Source organism: Stenella coeruleoalba, assembly GCF_951394435.1.
Source record: "Stenella coeruleoalba genome assembly, contig: scaffold_50, whole genome shotgun sequence".
Taxonomy (NCBI): Eukaryota; Metazoa; Chordata; class Mammalia; order Artiodactyla; family Delphinidae; genus Stenella; species Stenella coeruleoalba.
The window spans coordinates 146019-166703 of NW_027645987.1; positions in this window are offsets into that span (position 1 = coordinate 146019).

Here is a 20685-nt window from a genome sequence, read left to right on the forward strand (position 1 = left end):
AAATCCAGAAAGGCAACAGGCCATTGAGAACTGGGAGCCTTGTTATGCTGAACGGCGGGATGTAAATTGCCAACAGACACTCGGGAGAAGTGTATGGTGTTTCCTGAAACATCTAAAAAACAAAGCAACAGAGCCTAGGGCACTTCCACTTATGGTCCTATAGCTTAGGGAAATTAAAATCAAAAAGACACCGCCACCCCAATGTTTGGAACGGCTCTGTTTACAAGAACCTCGTTTACAGTACAAGTTCAACATCACAGAAAGTGAAAAATGGATAAAGAAGTTGTGGTATTCACTTACAAAGCAATATCACTCAGCAATGAAATCTATGTCATCAGGCCCTTAGCAGCACAATGAGTGGATTCAGGTATGATGATTCTAACTGAAATAAGTCACACAGAAAAAGAAACATCATAAGATATCAGTAATACACGGAATGTAAACTTGGCTACACAGGAACTGAATTACAGAACAGAACAGGGTCTCAAATTTAGAAAAACAACTTATGCTTGCTTAAGGGTAAAGGTGAGTTGGGGTGCTGCATAAAACCAGAGATTGAAATGAGCACAGATAAAGTTCCTTAAGCCAAATATGGAATAGACAAGAGCTACTCCTTGCTCAACGAAATGGACTCAACACCGCATATTAAACGCCTAAGAATGTACCTGACTTGTAAGTATCTTAAAACCTATGGATTGCTATGTCTCCGAAAGAGAATCAAGCATGTGTACAGGGGCATAAACGCAGCAGTGATAGGATTGGAGAGGTTTGGTGAGCAAATGAAGACCCTTTGAAGTCATATTGCATGGTACCCATTACACGGGTCTTAACTCTCCAGGTTTAAGGTATTCTTCCTTCAGCTAAAACATGCATGTGGAACCCAAGTATGATCAACCATGTGAACGGGAGACGTGTTCAAATATGTCTCAGTTTTCCTCCCCTGGTACTCGGGTGCAACATTCCAGACGCTTTACTAACACTCTCCCCACTTGGAGAGTCAGCGCCTTTAACCTCCTGTTTGGCCCAGTTTGCAATTTCTGCGGAAGATGAACAGGAATAGCGAGAACCAATGAGAGACTAGCTGGAGGTGTCTGGACGGGCAAATTTAACTCTCATTTCCCAGCAGGAAGAGGAAATAACCAAAGGCTCAGCGTGCCGTGCCGGAACCAGATTAGGGCCTGAAGCCATCCTGCGGTGTTGCGGCCAGGTCACAAGAAAGCGAGTTGAAGAAAGGAGCTCAGGGGCACTGTAATTCACAAACCTGCAGAGTTATAAATGACAGCTATCGTCCAAAAATAGACTGAAGTAAGGCTGCCAAGAGGACTTGAAAGCGGGGCAGAATTGCAGGAAACCGATTTCAGGAGGTAGACTGGAATTGCATTGAAAGCATAGGAAAAGAGGCAGAACGTCCACTATGATGCACTTGGCCAAAAAGGGCGTATGCGTTTTTTCCTGAATATATTCAGGAAAAAACGCATACGCCCTTTTTGGCCAACCAAGCAAGCTTGCAAAGGAAATCTGCACTACAATGAAGTCTCACTTCCCCCCGGTCAAACGGGCCATCTGAAAAAAGTGTAAAATCCAGAAAGGCAGGACAGGCCATGGAGAACTGGGAGCCTTGTTATGCTGATGGGCGGGATGTAAATTGCCAACAACCACTCGGGAGAATTGTATGGTGTTTCCTGAAACATCTAAAAAACAAAGCATAAGAGCCTAGGGCACTTCCACTTATGGTCCTATAGCTTAGGGAAATTAAAATCAAAAAGACACAGCCACCCCAAAGTTTGGGACGCCTCCGTTTACAAGAACCTCGTTTACCGTACAAGTTCAATATCACAGAAAGTGAAAAATGGATAAAGAACGTGTGGTACTTACGTACAATGCAGTATCACTCAGCAATGAAATCTATGTCATCAGGCCCGTAGCAGCATAATGAGTGGATTCAGGTACGATGATTCTAACTGAAATAAGTCACACAGAAAAAGAAACATCATAAGATATCAGTAATACACGGAATGTAAACTTGGCTACACAGGAACTGCATTCCAAAACAGAACAGGGTCTCAAATTTAGAAAACCAACTTACGCTTGCTTAAGGGGAAAGGTGAGTTGGGGTGCTGCATAAAACCAGAGATTGAAATGAGCACAGATAAAGTTCCTTAAGCCAAATATGGAATAGACAAGAGCTACTCCTTGCTCAACGAAATGGACTCAACACCGCATATTAAACGCCTAAGAATGTACCTGACTAGTAAGTATCTTAAAACCTATGGATTGCTATGTCTCCGAAAGAGAATCAAGCATGTGTACAGGGGCATAAACGCAGCAGTGATAGGATTGGAGAGGTTCGGTGAGCAAATGAAGACCCTTTGAAGTCATATTGCATGGTACCCATTCCAAGGGTTTCAACTACCCAGGTTTTAGGTATTCTTCCTTCAGCTAAAATATGCATGTGGAACCCAGAGTATGATCAACCATGTGATCGGGAGACGTGTTCAAATATGTTTAAGTTTTCCTCCCCTGGTACTCGGGTGCAACATTCCAGACGCTTTACTAACACTCTCCCCACTTGGAGAGTCAGCGCCTTTAACCTCCTGTTTGGCCCAGTTTGCAATTTCTGCGGAAGATGAACAGGAATAGCGAGAACCAATGAGAGGCTAGCTGGAGGTGTCTGGACGGGCAAATTTAACTCTCATTTCCCAACAGGAAGAGGAAATAACCAAAGGCTCAGCGTGCCGTACCGGAACCAGATTAGAGCCTGAAGCCATCCTGCGGTGTTGCGGCCAGCTCAAAAGAAAGCGAGTTGAAGAAAGGAGCTCAGGGGCACTGTAATTCACAAAGCTGCAGAGTTATAAATGACAGCTATCGTCCAAAAATAGACTGAAGTAAGGCTGCCAAGAGGACTTGAAAGCGGGGCAGAATTGCAGGAAACCGATTTCAGGAGGTAGACTGGAATTGCATTGAAAGCATAGGAAAAGAGGCAGAACGTCCACAATGATGCACTTGGCCAAAAAGGGCGTATGCGTTTTTTCCTGAATATATTCAGGAAAAAACGCATACGCCCTTTTTGGCCAACCAAGCAAGCTTGCAAAGGAAATCTGCACTACAATGAAGTCTCACTTCCCCCCGGTCAAAAGAGCCATCTGAAAAAAGTGTAAAATCCAGAAAGGCAGGACAGGCCATGGAGAACTGGGAGCCTTGTTATGCTGATGGGCGGGATGTAAATTGCCAACAACCACTGGGGAGAAGTGTATGGTGTTTCCTGAAACATCTAAAAAACAAAGCAACAGAGCCTAGGGCACTTCCACTTATGGTCCTATAGCTTAGGGAAATTAAAATCAAAAAGACACAGCCACCCCAAAGTTTGGAACGGCTCTGTTTACAAGAACCTCGTTTACAGTACAAGTTCAACATCGCAGAAAGTGAAAAATGGATAAAGAAGTTGTGGTATTTACTTACAAAGCAATATCACTCAGCAATGAAATCTGTGTCATCAGGCCCTTAGCAGCACAATGAGTGGATTCAGGTATGATGATTCTAAATGAAATAAGTCACACAGAAAAAGAAACATCATAAGATATCAGTAATACACGGAATGGAAACTTGGCTACACAGGAACTGAATTACAGAACAGAACAGGGTCTCAAATTTAGAAAAACAACTTATGCTTGCTTAAGGGTAAAGGTGAGTTGGGGTGCTGCATAAAACCAGAGATTGAAATGAGCACAGATAAAGTTCCTTAAGCCAAATATGGAATAGACAAGAGCTACTCCTTGCTCAACGAAATGGACTCAACACCGCATATTAAACGCCTAAGAATGTACCTGACTTGTAAGTATCTTAAAACCTATGGATTGCTATGTCTCCGAAAGAGAATCAAGCATGTGTACAGGGGCATAAACGCAGCAGTGATAGGATTGGAGAGGTTTGGTGAGCAAATGAAGACCCTTTGAAGTCATATTGCATGGTACCCATTCCACGGGTTTCAACTACCCAGGTTTAAGGTATTCTTCCTTCAGCTAAAACATGCATGTGTAACCTAGAGTATGATCAACCATGTGATCGGGAGACGTGTTCAAATATGTCTCAGTTTTCCTCCCCTTGTACTCGGGTGCAACATTCCAGACACTTTACTAACACTCTCCCCACTTGGAGAGTCAGTCCCTTTAACCTCCTGTTTGGCCCAGTTTGCAATTTCTGCGGAAGATGAACAGGAATAGCGAGAACCAATGAGAGGCTAGCTGGAGGTGTCTGGACGGGCAAATTTAACTCTCATTTCCCACCAGGAAGAGGAATTAACAAAAGGCTCAGCATGCCGGGCCGGAACCAGATTAGGGCCTGAAGCCATCCTGCAGTGTTGCGGCCAGGGCACAAGAAAGCGAGTTGAAGAAAGGAGCTCAGGGGCACTGTAATTCACAAACCTGCAGAGTTATAAATGACAGCTATCGTCCAAAAATAGACTGAAGTAAGGCTGCCAAGAGGACTTGAAAGCGGGGCAGAATTGCAGGAAACCGATTTCAGGAGGTAGACTGGAATTGCATTGAAAGCATAGGAAAAGAGGCAGAACGTCCACAATGATGCACTTGGCCAAAAAGGGCGTATGCGTTTTTTCCTGAATATATTCAGGAAAAAACGCATACGCCCTTTTTGGCCAACCAAGCAAGCTTGCAAAGGAAATCTGCACTACAATGAAGTCTCACTTCCCCCCGGTCAAAAGAGCCATCTGAAAAAAGTGTAAAATCCAGAAAGGCAGGACAGGCCATGGAGAACTGGGAGCCTTGTTATGCTGATGGGCGGGATGTAAATTGCCAACAGACACTCGGTAGAAGTGTTATGGTGTTTCCTGAAATATCTAAAAAACAAAGCAACAGAGCCTAGGGCACTTCCACTTATGGTCCTATAGCTTAGGGAAATTAAAATCAAAAAGACACAGCCACCCCAAAGTTTGGGACGCCTCTGTTTACAAGAACCTCGTTTACAGTACAAGTTCAACATCGCAGAAAGTGAAAAATGGATAAAGAAGTTGTGGTATTTACTTACAAAGCAATATCACTCAGCAATGAAATCTGTGTCATCAGGCCCTTAGCAGCACAATGAGTGGATTCAGGTATGATGATTCTAACTGAAATAAGTCACACAGAAAAAGAAACATCATAAGATATCAGTAATACATGGAATGTAAACTTGGTTACACAGGAACTGAATTACAGAACAGGACAGGGTCTCAAATTTAGAAAACCAACTTATGCTTGCTTAAGGGGAAAGGTGAGTTGGGGTGCTGCATAAAACCAGAGATTGAAATGAGCACAGATAAAGTTCCTTAAGCCAAATATGGAATAGACAAGAGCTACTCCTTGCTCAACGAAATGGACTCAACACCGCATATTAAACGCCTAAGAATGTACCTGACTAGTAAGTATCTTAAAACCTATGGATTGCTATGTCTCTGAAAGAGAATCAAGCATGTGTACAGGGGCATAAACGCAGCAGTGATAGGATTGGAGAGGTTCGGTGAGCAAATGAAGACCCTTTGAAGTCATATTGCATGGTACCCATTACACGGGTCTCAACTCTCCAGGTTTAAGGTATTCTTCCTTCAGCTAAAACATGCATGTGGAACCCAAGTATGATCAACCATGTGAACGGGAGACGTGTTCAAATATGTCTCAGTTTTCCTCCCCTGGTACTCGGGTGCAACATTCCAGACGCTTTACTAACACTCTCCCCACTTGGAGAGTCAGCGCCTTTAACCTCCTGTTTGGCCCAGTTTGCAATTTCTGCGGAAGATGAACAGGAATAGCGAGAACCAATGAGAGACTAGCTGGAAGTGTCTGGACGGGCAAATTTAACTCTCATTTCCCACCAGGAAGAGGAAATAACCAAAGGCTCAGCGTGCCGTGCCGGAACCAGATTAGGGCCTGAAGCCATCCTGCGGTGTTGCGGCCAGGTCACAAGAAAGCGAGTTGAAGAAAGGAGCTCAGGGGCACTGTAATTCACAAACCTGCAGAGTTATAAATGACAGCTATCGTCCAAAAATAGACTGAAGTAAGGCTGCCAAGAGGACTTGAAAGCGGGGCAGAATTGCAGGAAACCGATTTCAGGAGGTAGACTGGAATTGCATTGAAAGCATAGGAAAAGAGGCAGAACGTCCACAATGATGCACTTGGCCAAAAAGGGCGTATGCGTTTTTTCCTGAATATATTCAGGAAAAAACGCATACGCCCTTTTTGGCCAACCAAGCAAGCTTGCAAAGGAAATCTGCACTACAATGAAGTCTCACTTCCCCCCGGTCAAAAGGGCCATCTGAAAAAAGTGTAAAATCCAGAAAGGCAGGACAGGCCATGGAGAACTGGGAGCCTTGTTATGCTGATGGGCGGGATGTAAATTGCCAACAACCACTCGGGAGAAGTGTATGGTGTTTCCTGAAACATCTAAAAAACAAAGCAACAGAACCTAGGGCACTTCCACTTATGGTCCTATAGCTTAGGGAAATTAAAATCAAAAAGACACAGCCACCCCAAAGTTTGGAACGGCTCTGTTTACAAGAACCTCGTTTACAGTACAAGTTCAACATCGCAGAAAGTGAAAAATGGATAAAGAAGTTGTGGTATTTACTTACAAAGCAATATCACTCAGCAATGAAATCTGTGTCATCAGGCCCTTAGCATCACAATGAGTGGATTCAGGTATGATGATTCTAACTGAAGTAAGTCACACAGAAAAAGAAACATCATAAGATATCAGTAATACACGGAATGTAAACTTGGCTACACAGGAACTGAATTACAGAACAGAACAGGGTCTCAAATTTAGAAAACCAACTTATGCTTGCTTAAGGGTAAAGGTGAGTTGGGGTGCTGCATAAAACCAGAGATTGAAATGAGCACAGATAAAATTCCTTAAGTCAAATATGGAATAGACAAGAGCTACTCCTTGCTCAACGAAATGGACTCAACACCGCATATTAAACGCCTAAGAATGTACCTGACTAGTAAGTATCTTAAAACCTATGGATTGCTATGTCTCCGAAAGAGAATCAAGCATGTGTACAGGGGCATAAACGCAGCAGTGATAGGATTGGAGAGGTTCGGTGAGCAAATGAAGACCCTTTGAAGTCATATTGCATGGTACCCATTACACGGGTCTTAACTCTCCAGGTTTAAGGTATTCTTCCTTCAGCTAAAACATGCATGTGGAACCCAGAGTATGATCAACCATGTGATCGGGAGACGTGTTCAAATATGTCTCAGTTTTCCTCCCCTGGTACTCGGGTGCAACATTCCAGACGCTTTACTAACACTCTCCCCACTTGGAGAGTCAGTCCCTTTAACCTCCTGTTTGGCCCAGTTTGCAATTTCTTCGGAAGATGAACACGAATAGCGAGAACCAATGAGAGGCTAGCTGGAGGTGTCTGGACGGGCAAATTTAACTCTCATTTCCCAACAGGAAGAGGAAATAACCAAAGGCTCAGCGTGCCGTACCGGAACCAGATTAGGGTCTGAAGCCATCCTGCGGTGTTGCGGCCAGGTCACAAGAAAGCGAGTTGAAGAAAGGAGCTCAGGGGCACTGTAATTCACAAACCTGCAGAGTTATAAATGACAGCTATCGTCCAAAAATAGACTGAAGTAAGGCTGCCAAGAGGACTTGAAAGCGGGGCAGAATTGCAGGAAACCGATTTCAGGAGGTAGACTGGAATTGCATTGAAAGCATAGGAAAAGAGGCAGAACGTCCACAATGATGCACTTGGCCAAAAAGGGCGTATGCGTTTTTTCCTGAATATATTCAGGAAAAAACGCATACGCCCTTTTTGGCCAACCAAGCAAGCTTGCAAAGGAAATCTGCACTACAATGAAGTCTCACTTCCCCCCGGTCAAAAGGGCCATCTGAAAAAAGTGTAAAATCCAGAAAGGCAACAGGCCATTGAGAACTGGGAGCCTTGTTATGCTGATGGGTGGGATGTAAATTGCCAACTGACACTTGGGAGAAGTGTATGGTGTTTCCTGAAACATCTAAAAAACAAAGCAACAGAGCCTAGGGCACTTCCACTTATGGTCCTATAGCTTAGGGAAATTAAAATCAAAAAGACACAGCCACCCCAAAGTTTGGAACGGCTCTGTTTACAAGAACCTCGTTTACAGTACAAGTTCAACATCGCAGAAAGTGAAAAATGGATAAAGAAGTTGTGGTATTCACTTACAAAGCAATATCACTCAGCAATGAAATCTATGTCATCAGGCCCGTAGCAGCACAATGAGTGGATTCAGGTATGATGATTCTAACTGAAATAAGTCACACAGAAAAAGAAACATCATAAGATATCAGTACTACACGGAATGTATACTTGGCTACACAGGAACTGAATTACAGAACAGAACAGGGTCTCAAATTTAGAAAAACAACTTATGCTTGCTTAAGGGTAAAGGTGAGTTGGGGTGCTGCATAAAACCAGAGATTGAAATGAGCACAGATAAAGTTCCTTAAGCCAAATATGGAATAGACAAGAGCTACTCCTTGCTCAATGAAATGGACTCAACACCGCATATTAAACGCCTAAGAATGTACCTGACTTGTAAGTATCTTAAAACCTATGGATTGCTATGTCTCCGAAAGAGAATCAAGCATGTGTACAGGGGCATAAACGCAGCAGTGATAGGATTGGAGAGGTTCGGTGAGCAAATGAAGACCCTTTGAAGTCATATTGCATGGTACCCATTCCACGGGTTTGAACTACCCAGGTTTAAGGTATTCTTCCTTCAGCTAAAACATGCATGTGGAACCTAGAGTATGATCAACCATGTGATCGGGAGACGTGTTCAAATATGTCTCAGTTTCCTCCCCTTGTACTCGGGTGCAACATTCCAGACGCTTTACTAACACTCTCCCCACTTGGAGAGTCAGTCCCTTTAACCTCCTGTTTGGCCCAGTTTGCAATTTCTGCGGAAGATGAACAGGAATAGCGAGAACCAATGAGAGGCTAGCTGGAGGTGTCTGGACGGGCAAATTTAACTCTCATTTCCCACCAGGAAGAGGAATTAACCAAAGGCTCAGCATGCCGGGCCGGAACCAGATTAGGGCCTGAAGCCATCCTGCGGTGTTGCGGCCAGGTCACAAGAAAGCGAGTTGAAGAAAGGAGCTCAGGGGCACTGTAATTCACAAACCTGCAGAGTTATAAATGACAGCTATCGTCCAAAAATAGACTGAAGTAAGGCTGCCAAGAGGACTTGAAAGCGGGGCAGAATTGCAGGAAACCGATTTCAGGAGGTAGACTGGAATTGCATTGAAAGCATAGGAAAAGAGGCAGAACGTCCACAATGATGCACTTGGCCAAAAAGGGCGTATGCGTTTTTTCCTGAATATATTCAGGAAAAAACGCATACGCCCTTTTTGGCCAACCAAGCAAGCTTGCAAAGGAAATCTGCACTACAATGAAGTCTCACTTCCCCCCGGTCAAAAGAGCCATCTGAAAAAAGTGTAAAATCCAGAAAGGCAGGACAGGCCATGGAGAACTGGGAGCCTTGTTATGCTGATGGGCGGGATGTAAATTGCCAACAGACACTCGGGAGAAGTGTTATGGTGTTTCCTGAAATATCTAAAAAACAAAGCAACAGAGCCTAGGGCACTGCCACTTATGGTCCTATAGCTTAGGGAAATTAAAATCAAAAAGACACAGCCACCCCAAAGTTTGGGACGCCTCTGTTTACAAGAACCTCGTTTACAGTATAAGTTCAACATCGCAGAAAGTGAAAAATGGATAAAGAAGTTGTGGTATTTACTTACAAAGCAATATCACTCAGCAATGAAATCTGTGTCATCAGGCCCTTAGCAGCACAATGAGTGGATTCAGGTATGATGATTCTAACTGAAATAAGTCACACAGAAAAAGAAACATCATAAGATATCAGTAATACACGGAATGTAAACTTGGCTACACAGGAACTGAATTACAGAACAGGACAGGGTCTCAAATTTAGAAAACCAACTTATGCTTGCTTAAGGGGAAAGGTGAGTTGGGGTGCTGCATAAAACCAGAGATTGAAATGAGCACAGATAAAGTTCCTTAAGCCAAATATGGAATAGACAAGAGCTACTCCTTGCTCAACGAAATGGACTCAACACCGCATATTAAACGCCTAAGAATGTACCTGACTAGTAAGTATCTTAAAACCTATGGATTGCTATGTCTCCGAAAGAGAATCAAGCATGTGTACGGGGGCATAAACGCAGCAGTGATAGGATTGGAGAGGTTCGGTGAGCAAATGAAGACCCTTTGAAGTCATATTGCATGGTACCCATTCCACGGGTTTCAACTACCCAGGTTTAAGGTATTCTTCCTTCAGCTAAAACATGCATGTGGAACCCAGAGTATGATCAACCATGTGATCGGGAGACGTGTTCAAATATGTCTCAGTTTTCGTACCCTGGTACTCGGGTGCAACATTCCAGATGCTTTACTAACACTCTCCCGACTTGGAGAGTCAGTGTCTTTAACCTCCTGTTTGGCCCAGTTTGCAATTTCTGCGGAAGATGAACAGGAATAGCGAGAACCAATGAGAGACTAGCTGGAGGTGTCTAGACGGGCAAATTTAACTCTCATTTCCCACCAGGAAGAGGAATTAACCAAAGGCTCAGCGTGCCGTGCCGGAACCAGATTAGGGCCTGAAGCCATCCTGCGGTGTTGCGGCCAGGTCACAAGAAAGCGAGTTGAAGAAAGGAGCTCAGGGGCACTGTAATTCACAAACCTGCAGAGTTATAAATGACAGCTATCGTCCAAAAATAGACTGAAGTAAGGCTGCCAAGAGGACTTGAAAGCGGGGCAGAATTGCAGGAAACCGATTTCAGGAGGTAGACTGGAATTGCACTGAAAGCATAGGAAAAGAGGCAGAACGTCCACAATGATGCACTTGGCCAAAAAGGGCGTATGCGTTTTTTCCTGAATTCAGGAAAAAACGCATACGCCCTTTTTGGCCAACCAAGCAAGCTTGCAAAGGAAATCTGCACTACAATGAAGTCTCACTTCCCCCCGGTCAAAAGGGCCATCTGAAAAAAGTGTAAAATCCAGAAAGGCAACAGGCCATGGAGAACTGGGAGCCTTGTTATGCTGATGGGCGGGATGTAAATTGCCAACAGACACTCGGGAGAAGTGTATGGTGTTTCCTGAAACATCTAAAAAACAACGCAACAGAGCCTAGGGCACTTCCACTTATGGTCCTATAGCTTAGGGAAATTAAAATCAAAAAGACACAGCCACCCCAAAGTTTGGGACGCCTCTGTTTACAAGAACCTCGTTTACAGTACAAGTTCAACATCGCAGAAAGTGAAAAATGGATAAAGAACTTGTGGTACTTACGTACAATGCAGTATCACTCAGCAATGAAATCTATGTCATCAGGCCCGTAGCAGCATAATGAGTAGATTCAGGTACGATGATTCTAACTGAAATAAGTCACACAGAAAAAGAAACATCATAAGATATCACTAATACACGGAATGTAAACGTGGCTACACAGGAACTGAATTCCAAAACAGAACAGGTTCTCAAATTTAGAAAACCAACTTATGCTTGCTTAAGGGGAAAGGTGAGTTGGGGTGCTGCATAAAACCAGAGATTGAAATGAGCACAGATAAAGTTCCTTAAGCCAAATATGGAATAGACAAGAGCTACTCCTTGCTCAACAAAATGGACTCAACACCGCATATTAAACGCCTAAGAATGTACCTGACTAGTAAGTATCTTAAAACCTATGGATTGCTATGTCTCCGAAAGAGAATCAAGCATGTGTACAGGGGCATAAACGCAGCAGTGATAGGATTGGAGAGGTTCGGTGAGCAAATGAAGACCCTTTGAAGTCATATTGCATGGTACCCATTACACGGGTCTCAACTCTCCAGGTTTAAGGTATTCTTCCTTCAGCTAAAACATGCATGTGGAACCCAAGTATGATCAACCATGTGAACGGGAGACGTGTTCAAATATGTCTCAGTTTTCCTCCCCTGGTACTCGGGTGCAACATTCCAGACGCTTTACTAACACTCTCCCCACTTGGAGAGTCAGCGCCTTTAACCTCCTGTTTGGCCCAGTTTGCAATTTCTGCGGAAGATGAACAGGAATAGCGAGAACCAATGAGAGACTAGCTGGAGGTGTCTGGACGGGCAAATTTAACTCTCATTTCCCACCAGGAAGAGGAAATAACCAAAGGCTCAGCGTGCCGTGCCGGAACCAGATTAGGGCCTGAAGCCATCCTGCGGTGTTGCGGCCAGGTCACAAGAAAGCGAGTTGAAGAAAGGAGCTCAGGGGCACTGTAATTCACAAACCTGCAGAGTTATAAATGACAGCTATCGTCCAAAAATAGACTGAAGTAAGGCTGCCAAGAGGACTTGAAAGCGGGGCAGAATTGCAGGAAACCGATTTCAGGAGGTAGACTGGAATTGCATTGAAAGCATAGGAAAAGAGGCAGAACGTCCACAATGATGCACTTGGCCAAAAAGGGCGTATGCGTTTTTTCCTGAATATATTCAGGAAAAAACGCATACGCCCTTTTTGGCCAACCAAGCAAGCTTGCAAAGGAAATCTGCACTACAATGAAGTCTCACTTCCCCCCGGTCAAAAGGGCCATCTGAAAAAAGTGTAAAATCCAGAAAGGCAACAGGCCATTGAGAACTGGGAGCCTTGTTATGCTGAACGGCGGGATGTAAATTGCCAACAGACACTCGGGAGAAGTGTATGGTGTTTCCTGAAACATCTAAAAAACAAAGCAACAGAGCCTAGGGCACTTCCACTTATGGTCCTATAGCTTAGGGAAATTAAAATCAAAAAGACACCGCCACCCCAATGTTTGGAACGGCTCTGTTTACAAGAACCTCGTTTACAGTACAAGTTCAACATCACAGAAAGTGAAAAATGGATAAAGAAGTTGTGGTATTCACTTACAAAGCAATATCACTCAGCAATGAAATCTATGTCATCAGGCCCTTAGCAGCACAATGAGTGGATTCAGGTATGATGATTCTAACTGAAATAAGTCACACAGAAAAAGAAACATCATAAGATATCAGTAATACACGGAATGTAAACTTGGCTACACAGGAACTGAATTACAGAACAGAACAGGGTCTCAAATTTAGAAAAACAACTTATGCTTGCTTAAGGGTAAAGGTGAGTTGGGGTGCTGCATAAAACCAGAGATTGAAATGAGCACAGATAAAGTTCCTTAAGCCAAATATGGAATAGACAAGAGCTACTCCTTGCTCAACGAAATGGACTCAACACCGCATATTAAACGCCTAAGAATGTACCTGACTTGTAAGTATCTTAAAACCTATGGATTGCTATGTCTCCGAAAGAGAATCAAGCATGTGTACAGGGGCATAAACGCAGCAGTGATAGGATTGGAGAGGTTCGGTGAGCAAATGAAGACCCTTTGAAGTCATATTGCATGGTACCCATTCCAAGGGTTTCAACTACCCAGGTTTCAGGTATTCTTCCTTCAGCTAAAACATGCATGTGGAACCTAGAGTATGATCAACCATGTGATCGGGAGACGTGTTCAAATATGTCTCAGTTTTCCTCCCCTGGTACTCGGGTGCAACATTCCAGACGCTTTACTAACACTCTCCCCACTTGGAGAGTCAGTCCCTTTAACCTCCTGTTTGGCCCAGTTTGCAATTTCTGCGGAAGATGAACAGGAATAGCGAGAACCAATGAGAGGCTAGCTGGAGGTGTCTGGACGGGCAAATTTAACTCTCATTTCCCACCAGGAAGAGGAATTAACCAAAGGCTCAGCATGCCGGGCCGGAAACAGATTAGGGCCTGAAGCCATCCTGCGGTGTTGCGGCCAGGTCACAAGAAAGCGAGTTGAAGAAAGGAGCTCAGGGGCACTGTAATTCACAAACCTGCAGAGTTATAAATGACAGCTATCGTCCAAAAATAGACTGAAGTAAGGCTGCCAAGAGGACTTGAAAGCGGGGCAGAATTGCAGGAAACCGATTTCAGGAGGTAGACTGAAATTGCATTGAAAGCATAGGAAAAGAGGCAGAACGTCCACAATGATGCACTTGGCCAAAAAGGGCGTATGCGTTTTTTCCTGAATATATTCAGGAAAAAACGCATACGCCCTTTTTGGCCAACCAAGCAAGCTTGCAAAGGAAATCTGCACTACAATGAAGTCTCACTTCCCCCCGGTCAAAAGGGCCATCTGAAAAAAGTGTAAAATCCAGAAAGGCAGGACAGGCCATGGAGAACTGGGAGCCTTGTTATGCTGATGGGCGGGATGTAAATTGCCAACAGACACTTGGGAGAAGTGTATGGTGTTTCCTGAAACATCTAAAAAACAAAGCAACAGAGCCTAGGGCACTGCCACTTATGGTCCTATAGCTTAGGGAAATTAAAATAAAAAAGACACAGCCACCCCAAAGTTTGGGACGACTCTGTTTTCAAGAACCTCGTTTACAGTACAAGTTCAACATCGCAGAAAGTGAAAAATGGATAAAGAAGTTGTGGTATTTACTTACAAAGCAATATCATTCAGCAATGAAATCTATGTCATCAGGCCCTTAGCATCACAATGAGTGGATTCAGGTATGATGATTCTAACTGAAATAAGTCACACAGAAAAAGAAACATCATAAGATATCAGTAATACACGGAATGTAAACTTGGCTACACAGGAACTGAATTACAGAACAGAACAGGGTCTCAAATTTAGAAAACCAACTTATGCTTGCTTAAGGGTAAAGGTGAGTTGGGGTGCTGCATAAAACCAGAGATTGAAATGAGCACAGATAAAGTTCCTTATGTCAAATATGGAATAGACAAGAGCTACTCCTTGCTCAACGAAATGGACTCAACACCGCATATTAAACGCCTAAGAATGTACCTGACTAGTAAGTATCGTAAAACCTATGGATTGCTATGTCTCCGAAAGAGAATCAAGCATGTGTACAGGGGCATAAACGCAGCAGTGATAGGATTGGAGAGGTTCGGTGAGCAAATGAAGACCCTTTGAAGTCATATTGCATGGTACCCATTCCACGGGTCTCAACTCTCCAGGTTTAAGGTATTCTTCCTTCAGCTAAAACATGCATGTGGAACCCAAGTATGATCAACCATGTGAATGGGAGACGTGTTCAAATATGTCTCAGTTTTCCTCCCCTGGTACTCGGGTGCAACATTCCAGATGCTTTACTAACACTCTCCCCACTTGGAGAGTCAGCGCCTTTAACCTCCTGTTTGGCCCAGTTTGCAATTTCTGCGGAAGATGAACAGGAATAGCGAGAACCAATGAGAGGCTAGCTGGAGGTGTCTGGACGGGCAAATTTAACTCTCATTTCCCACCAGGAAGAGGAAATAACCAAAGGCTCAGCGTGCCATGCCGGAACCAGATTAGGGCCTGAAGACATCCTGCGGTGTTGCGGCCAGGTCACAAGAAAGCGAGTTGAAGAAAGGAGCTCAGGGGCACTGTAATTCACAAACCTGCAGAGTTATAAATGACAGCTATCGTCCAAAAATAGACTGAAGTAAGGCTGCCAAGAGGACTTCAAAGCGGGGCAGAATTGCAGGAAACCGATTTCAGGAGGTAGACTGGAATTGCATTGAAAGCATAGGAAAAGAGGCAGAACGTCCACAATGATGCACTTGGCCAAAAAGGGCGTATGCGTTTTTTCCTGAATATATTCAGGAAAAAACGCATACGCCCTTTTTGGCCAACCAAGCACACTTGCAAAGGAAATCTGCACTACAATGAAGTCTCACTTCCCCCCGGTCAAAAGGGCCATCTGAAAAAAGTGTAAAATCCAGAAAGGCAGGACAGGCCATGGAGAACTGGGAGCCTTGTTATGCTGATGGGTGGGATGTAAATTGCCAACAGACACTCAGGAGAAGTGTATGGTGTTTCCTGAAACATCTAAAAAACAAAGCAACAGAGCCTAGGGCACTTCCACTTATGGTCCTATAGCTTAGGGAAATTAAAATCAAAAAGACACAGCCACCCCAAAGTTTGGGACGCCTCCGTTTACAAGAACCTCGTTTATCGTACAAGTTCAATATCACAGAAAGTGAAAAATGGATAAAGAACTTGTGGTACTTACGTACAATGCAGTATCACTCAGCAATGAAATCTATGTCATCAGGCCCGTAGCAGCATAATGAGTGGATTCAGGTACGATGATTCTAACTGAAATAAGTCACACAGAAAAAGAAACATCATAAGATATCACTAATACACGGAATGTAAACTTGGCTACACAGGAACTGCATTCCAAAACAGAACAGGGTCTCAAATTTAGAAAAACAACTTATGCTTGCTTAAGGGGAAAGGTGAGTTGGGGTGCTGCATAAAACCAGAGATTGAAATGAGCACAGATAAAGTTCCTTAAGCCAAATATGGAATAGACAAGAGCTACTCCTTGCTAAACGAAATGGACTCAACACCCCATATTAAACGCCTAAGAATGTACCTGACTAGTAAGTATCTTAAAACCTATGGATTGCTATGTTTCCAAAAGAGAATCAAGCGTGTGTACAGCAGCATAAACGCAGCAGTGATAGGATTGGAGAGGTTCGGTGAGCAAATGAAGACCCTTTGAAGTCATATTGCATGGTACCCATTACACGGGTCTCAACTCTCCAGGTTGAAGGTATTCTTCCTTCAGCTAAAACATGCATGTGGAACCCAGAGTATGATCAACCATGTGAACGGGAGACGTGTTCAAATATGTCTCAGTTTTCCTCCCCTGGTACTCGGGTGCAACATTCCAGACGCTTTACTAACACTCTCCCCACTTGGAGAGTCAGCGCCTTTAACCTCCTGTTTGGCCCAGTTTGCAATTTCTGCGGAAGATGAACAGGAATAGCGAGAACCAATGAGAGGCTAGCTGGAGGTGTCTGGACGGGCAAATTTAACTCTCATTTCCCACCAGGAAGAGGAAATAACCAAAGGCTCAGTGTGCCGTACCGGAACCAGATTAGAGCCTGAAGCCATCCTGCGGTGTTGCGGCCAGCTCAAAAGAAAGCGAGTTGAAGAAGGGAGCTCAGGGGCACTGTAATTCACAAACCTGCAGAGTTATAAATGACAGCTATCGTCCAAAAATAGACTGAAGTAAGGCTGCCAAGAGGACTTGAAAGCGGGGCAGAATTGCAGGAAACCGATTTCAGGAGGTAGACTGGAATTGCATTGAAAGCATAGGAAAAGAGGCAGAACGTCCACAATGATGCACTTGGCCAAAAAGGGCGTATGCGTTTTTTCCTGAATATATTCAGGAAAAAACGCATACGCCCTTTTTGGCCAACCAAGCAAGCTTGCAAAGGAAATCTGCACTACAATGAAGTCTCACTTCCCCCCGGTCAAAAGGGCCATCTGAAAAAAGTGTAAAATCCAGAAAGGCAGGACAGGCCATGGAGAACTGGGAGCCTTGTTATGCTGATGGGCGGGATGTAAATTGCCAACAACCACAGGGGAGAAGTGTATGGTGTTTCCTGAAACATCTAAAAAACAAAGCAACAGAACCTAGGGCACTTCCACTTATGGTCCTATAGCTTAGGGAAATTAAAATCAAAAAGACACAGCCACCCCAAAGTTTGGAACAGCTCTGTATACAAGAACCTCGCTTACAGTACAAGTTCAACATCGCAGAAAGTGAAAAATGGATAAAGAAGTTGTGGTATTTACTTACAAAGCAATATCACTCAGCAATGAAATCTGTGTCATCAGGCCCTTAGCAGCACAATGAGTGGATTCAGGTATGATGATTCTAACTGAAATAAGTCACACAGAAAAAGAAACATCATAAGATATCAGTAATACATGGAATGTAAACTTGGCTACACAGGAACTGAATTACAGAACAGAACAGGGTCTCAAATTTAGAAAACCAACTTATGCTTGCTTAAGGGGAAAGGTGAGTTGGGGTGCTGCATAAAACCAGAGATTGAAATGAGCACAGATAAAGTTCCTTAAGTCAAATATGGAATAGACAAGAGCTACTCCTTGCTCAACGAAATGGACTCAACACCCCATATTAAACGCCTAAGAATGTACCTGACTAGTAAGTATCTTAAAACCTATGGATTGCTATGTCTCCGAAAGAGAATCAAGCATGTGTACAGGGGCATAAACGCAGCAGTGATAGGATTGGAGAGGTTCGGTGAGCAAATGAAGACCCTTTGAAGTCATATTGCATGGTACCCATTCCACGGGTTTCAACTACCCAGGTTTAAGGTATTCTTCCTTCAGCTAAAACATGCATGTGGAACCCAAGTATGATCAACCATGTGAACGGGAGACGTGTTCAAATATGTCTCAGTTTTCCTCCCCTGGTACTCGGGTGCAACATTCCAGACGCTTTACTAACACTCTCCCCACTTGGAGAGTCAGCGCCTTTAACCTCCTGTTTGGCCCAGTTTGCAATTTCTGCGGAAGATGAACAGGAATAGCGAGAACCAATGAGAGGCTAGCTGGAGGTGTCTGGACGGGCAAATTTAACTCTCATTTCCGACCAGGAAGAGGAAATAACCAAAGGCTCAGCGTGCCGTGCCGGAACCAGATTAGGGCCTGAAGCCATCCTGCGGTGTTGCGGCCAGGTCACAAGAAAGCAAGTTGAAGAAAGGAGCTCAGGGGCACTGTAATTCACAAACCTGCAGAGTTATAAATGACAGCTATCGTCCAAAAATAGACTGAAGTAAGGCTGCCAAGAGGACTTGAAAGCGGGGCAGAATTGCAGGAAACCGATTTCAGGAGGTAGACTGGAATTGCATTGAAAGCATAGGAAATGAGGCAGAACGTCCACAATGATGCACTTGGCCAAAAAGGGCGTATGCGTTTTTTCCTGAATATATTCAGGAAAAAACGCATACGCCCTTTTTGGCCAACCAAGCAAGCTTGCAAAGGAAATCTGCACTACAATGAAGTCTCACTTCCCCCCGGTCAAAAGGGCCATTTGAAAAAAGTGTAAAATCCAGAAAGGCAGGACAGGCCATGGAGAACTAGGAGCCTTGTTATGCTGATGGGCGGGATGTAAATTGCCAACAGACACTCGGGAGAAGTGTATGGTGTTTCCTGAAACATCTAAAAAACAAAGCAACAGAGCCTAGGGCACTTCCACTTATGGTCCTATAGCTTAGGGAAATTAAAGTCAAAAAGACACAGCCACCCCAAAGTTTGGAACGGCTCTGTTTACAAGAACCTCGTTTACAGTACAAGTTCAACATCGCAGAAAGTGAAAAATGGATAAAGAAGTTGTGGTATTTACTTACAAAGCAATATCACTCAGCAATGAAATCTATGTCATCAGGCCCTTAGCATCACAATGAGTGGATTCAGGTATGATGATTCTAACTGAAATAAGTCACACAGAAAAGAAACATCATAAGATATCAGTAATACACGGAATGTAAACTTGGCTACACAGGAACTGAATTACAGAACAGAACAGGGTCTCAAATTTAGAAAACCAACTTATGCTTGCTTAAGGGTAAAGGTGAGTTGGGGTGCTGCATAAAACCAGAGATTGAAATGAGCAAAGATAAAGTTCCTTAAGTCAAATATGGAATAGACAAGAGCTACTCCTTGCTCAACGAAATGGACTCAACACCGCATATTAAACGCCTAAGAATGTACCTGACTAGTAAGTATCTTAAAACCTATGGATTGCTATGTCTCCGAAAGAGAATCAAGCATGTGTACAGGGGCATAAACGCAGCAGTGATAGGATTGGAGAGGTTCGGTGAGCAAATGAAGACCCTTTGAAGTCATATTGCATGGTTCGCATTACACGGGTCTCAACCCTCCATGTTTAATGTATTCTTCCTTCAGCTAAAACATGCATGTGGAACCTAGAGTATGATCAACCATGTGATCGGGAGACGTGTTCAAATATGTCTCAGTTTTTGTACCCTGGTACTCGGGTGCAACATTCCAGACGCTTTACTAACACTCTCCCGACTTGGAGAGTCAGTCCCTTTAACCTCCTGTTTGGCCCAGTTTGCAATTTCTGCGGAAGATGAACAGGAATAGCGAGAACCAATGAGAGACTAGCTGGAGGTGTCTGGACGGGCAAATTTAACTCTCATTTCCCACCAGGAAGAGGAATTAACCAAAGCCTCAGCGTGCCGTGCCAGAACCAGATTAGGGCCTGAAGCCATCCTGCGGTGTTGCGGCCAGGTCACAAGAAAGCGAGTTGAAGAAAGGAGCTCAGGGGCACTGTAATTCACAAACCTGCAGAGTTATAAATGACAGCTATCGTCCAAAAATAGACTGAAGTAAGGCTGCCAAGAGGACTTGAAAGCGGGGTAGAATTGCAGGAAACCGATTTCAGGAGGTAGACTGGAATTGCATTGAAAGCATAGGAAAAGAGGCAGAACGTCCACAATGATGCACTTGGCCAAAAAGGGCATATGCGTTTTTTCCTGAATATATTCAGGAAAAAACGCATACGCCCTTTTTGGCCAACCAAGCAAGCTTGCAAAGGAAATCTGCACTACAATGAAGTCTCACTTCCCCCCGGTCAAAAGGGCCATCTGAAAAAAGTATAAAATCCAGAAAGACAAGACAGGCCATGGAGAACTGGGAGCCTTGTTATGCTGATGGGCGGGATGTAAATTGCCAACAACCACTCGGGAGAAGTGTATGGTGTTTCCTGAAACATGTAAAAAACAAAGCAACAGAACCTAGGGCACTTCCACTTATGGTCCTA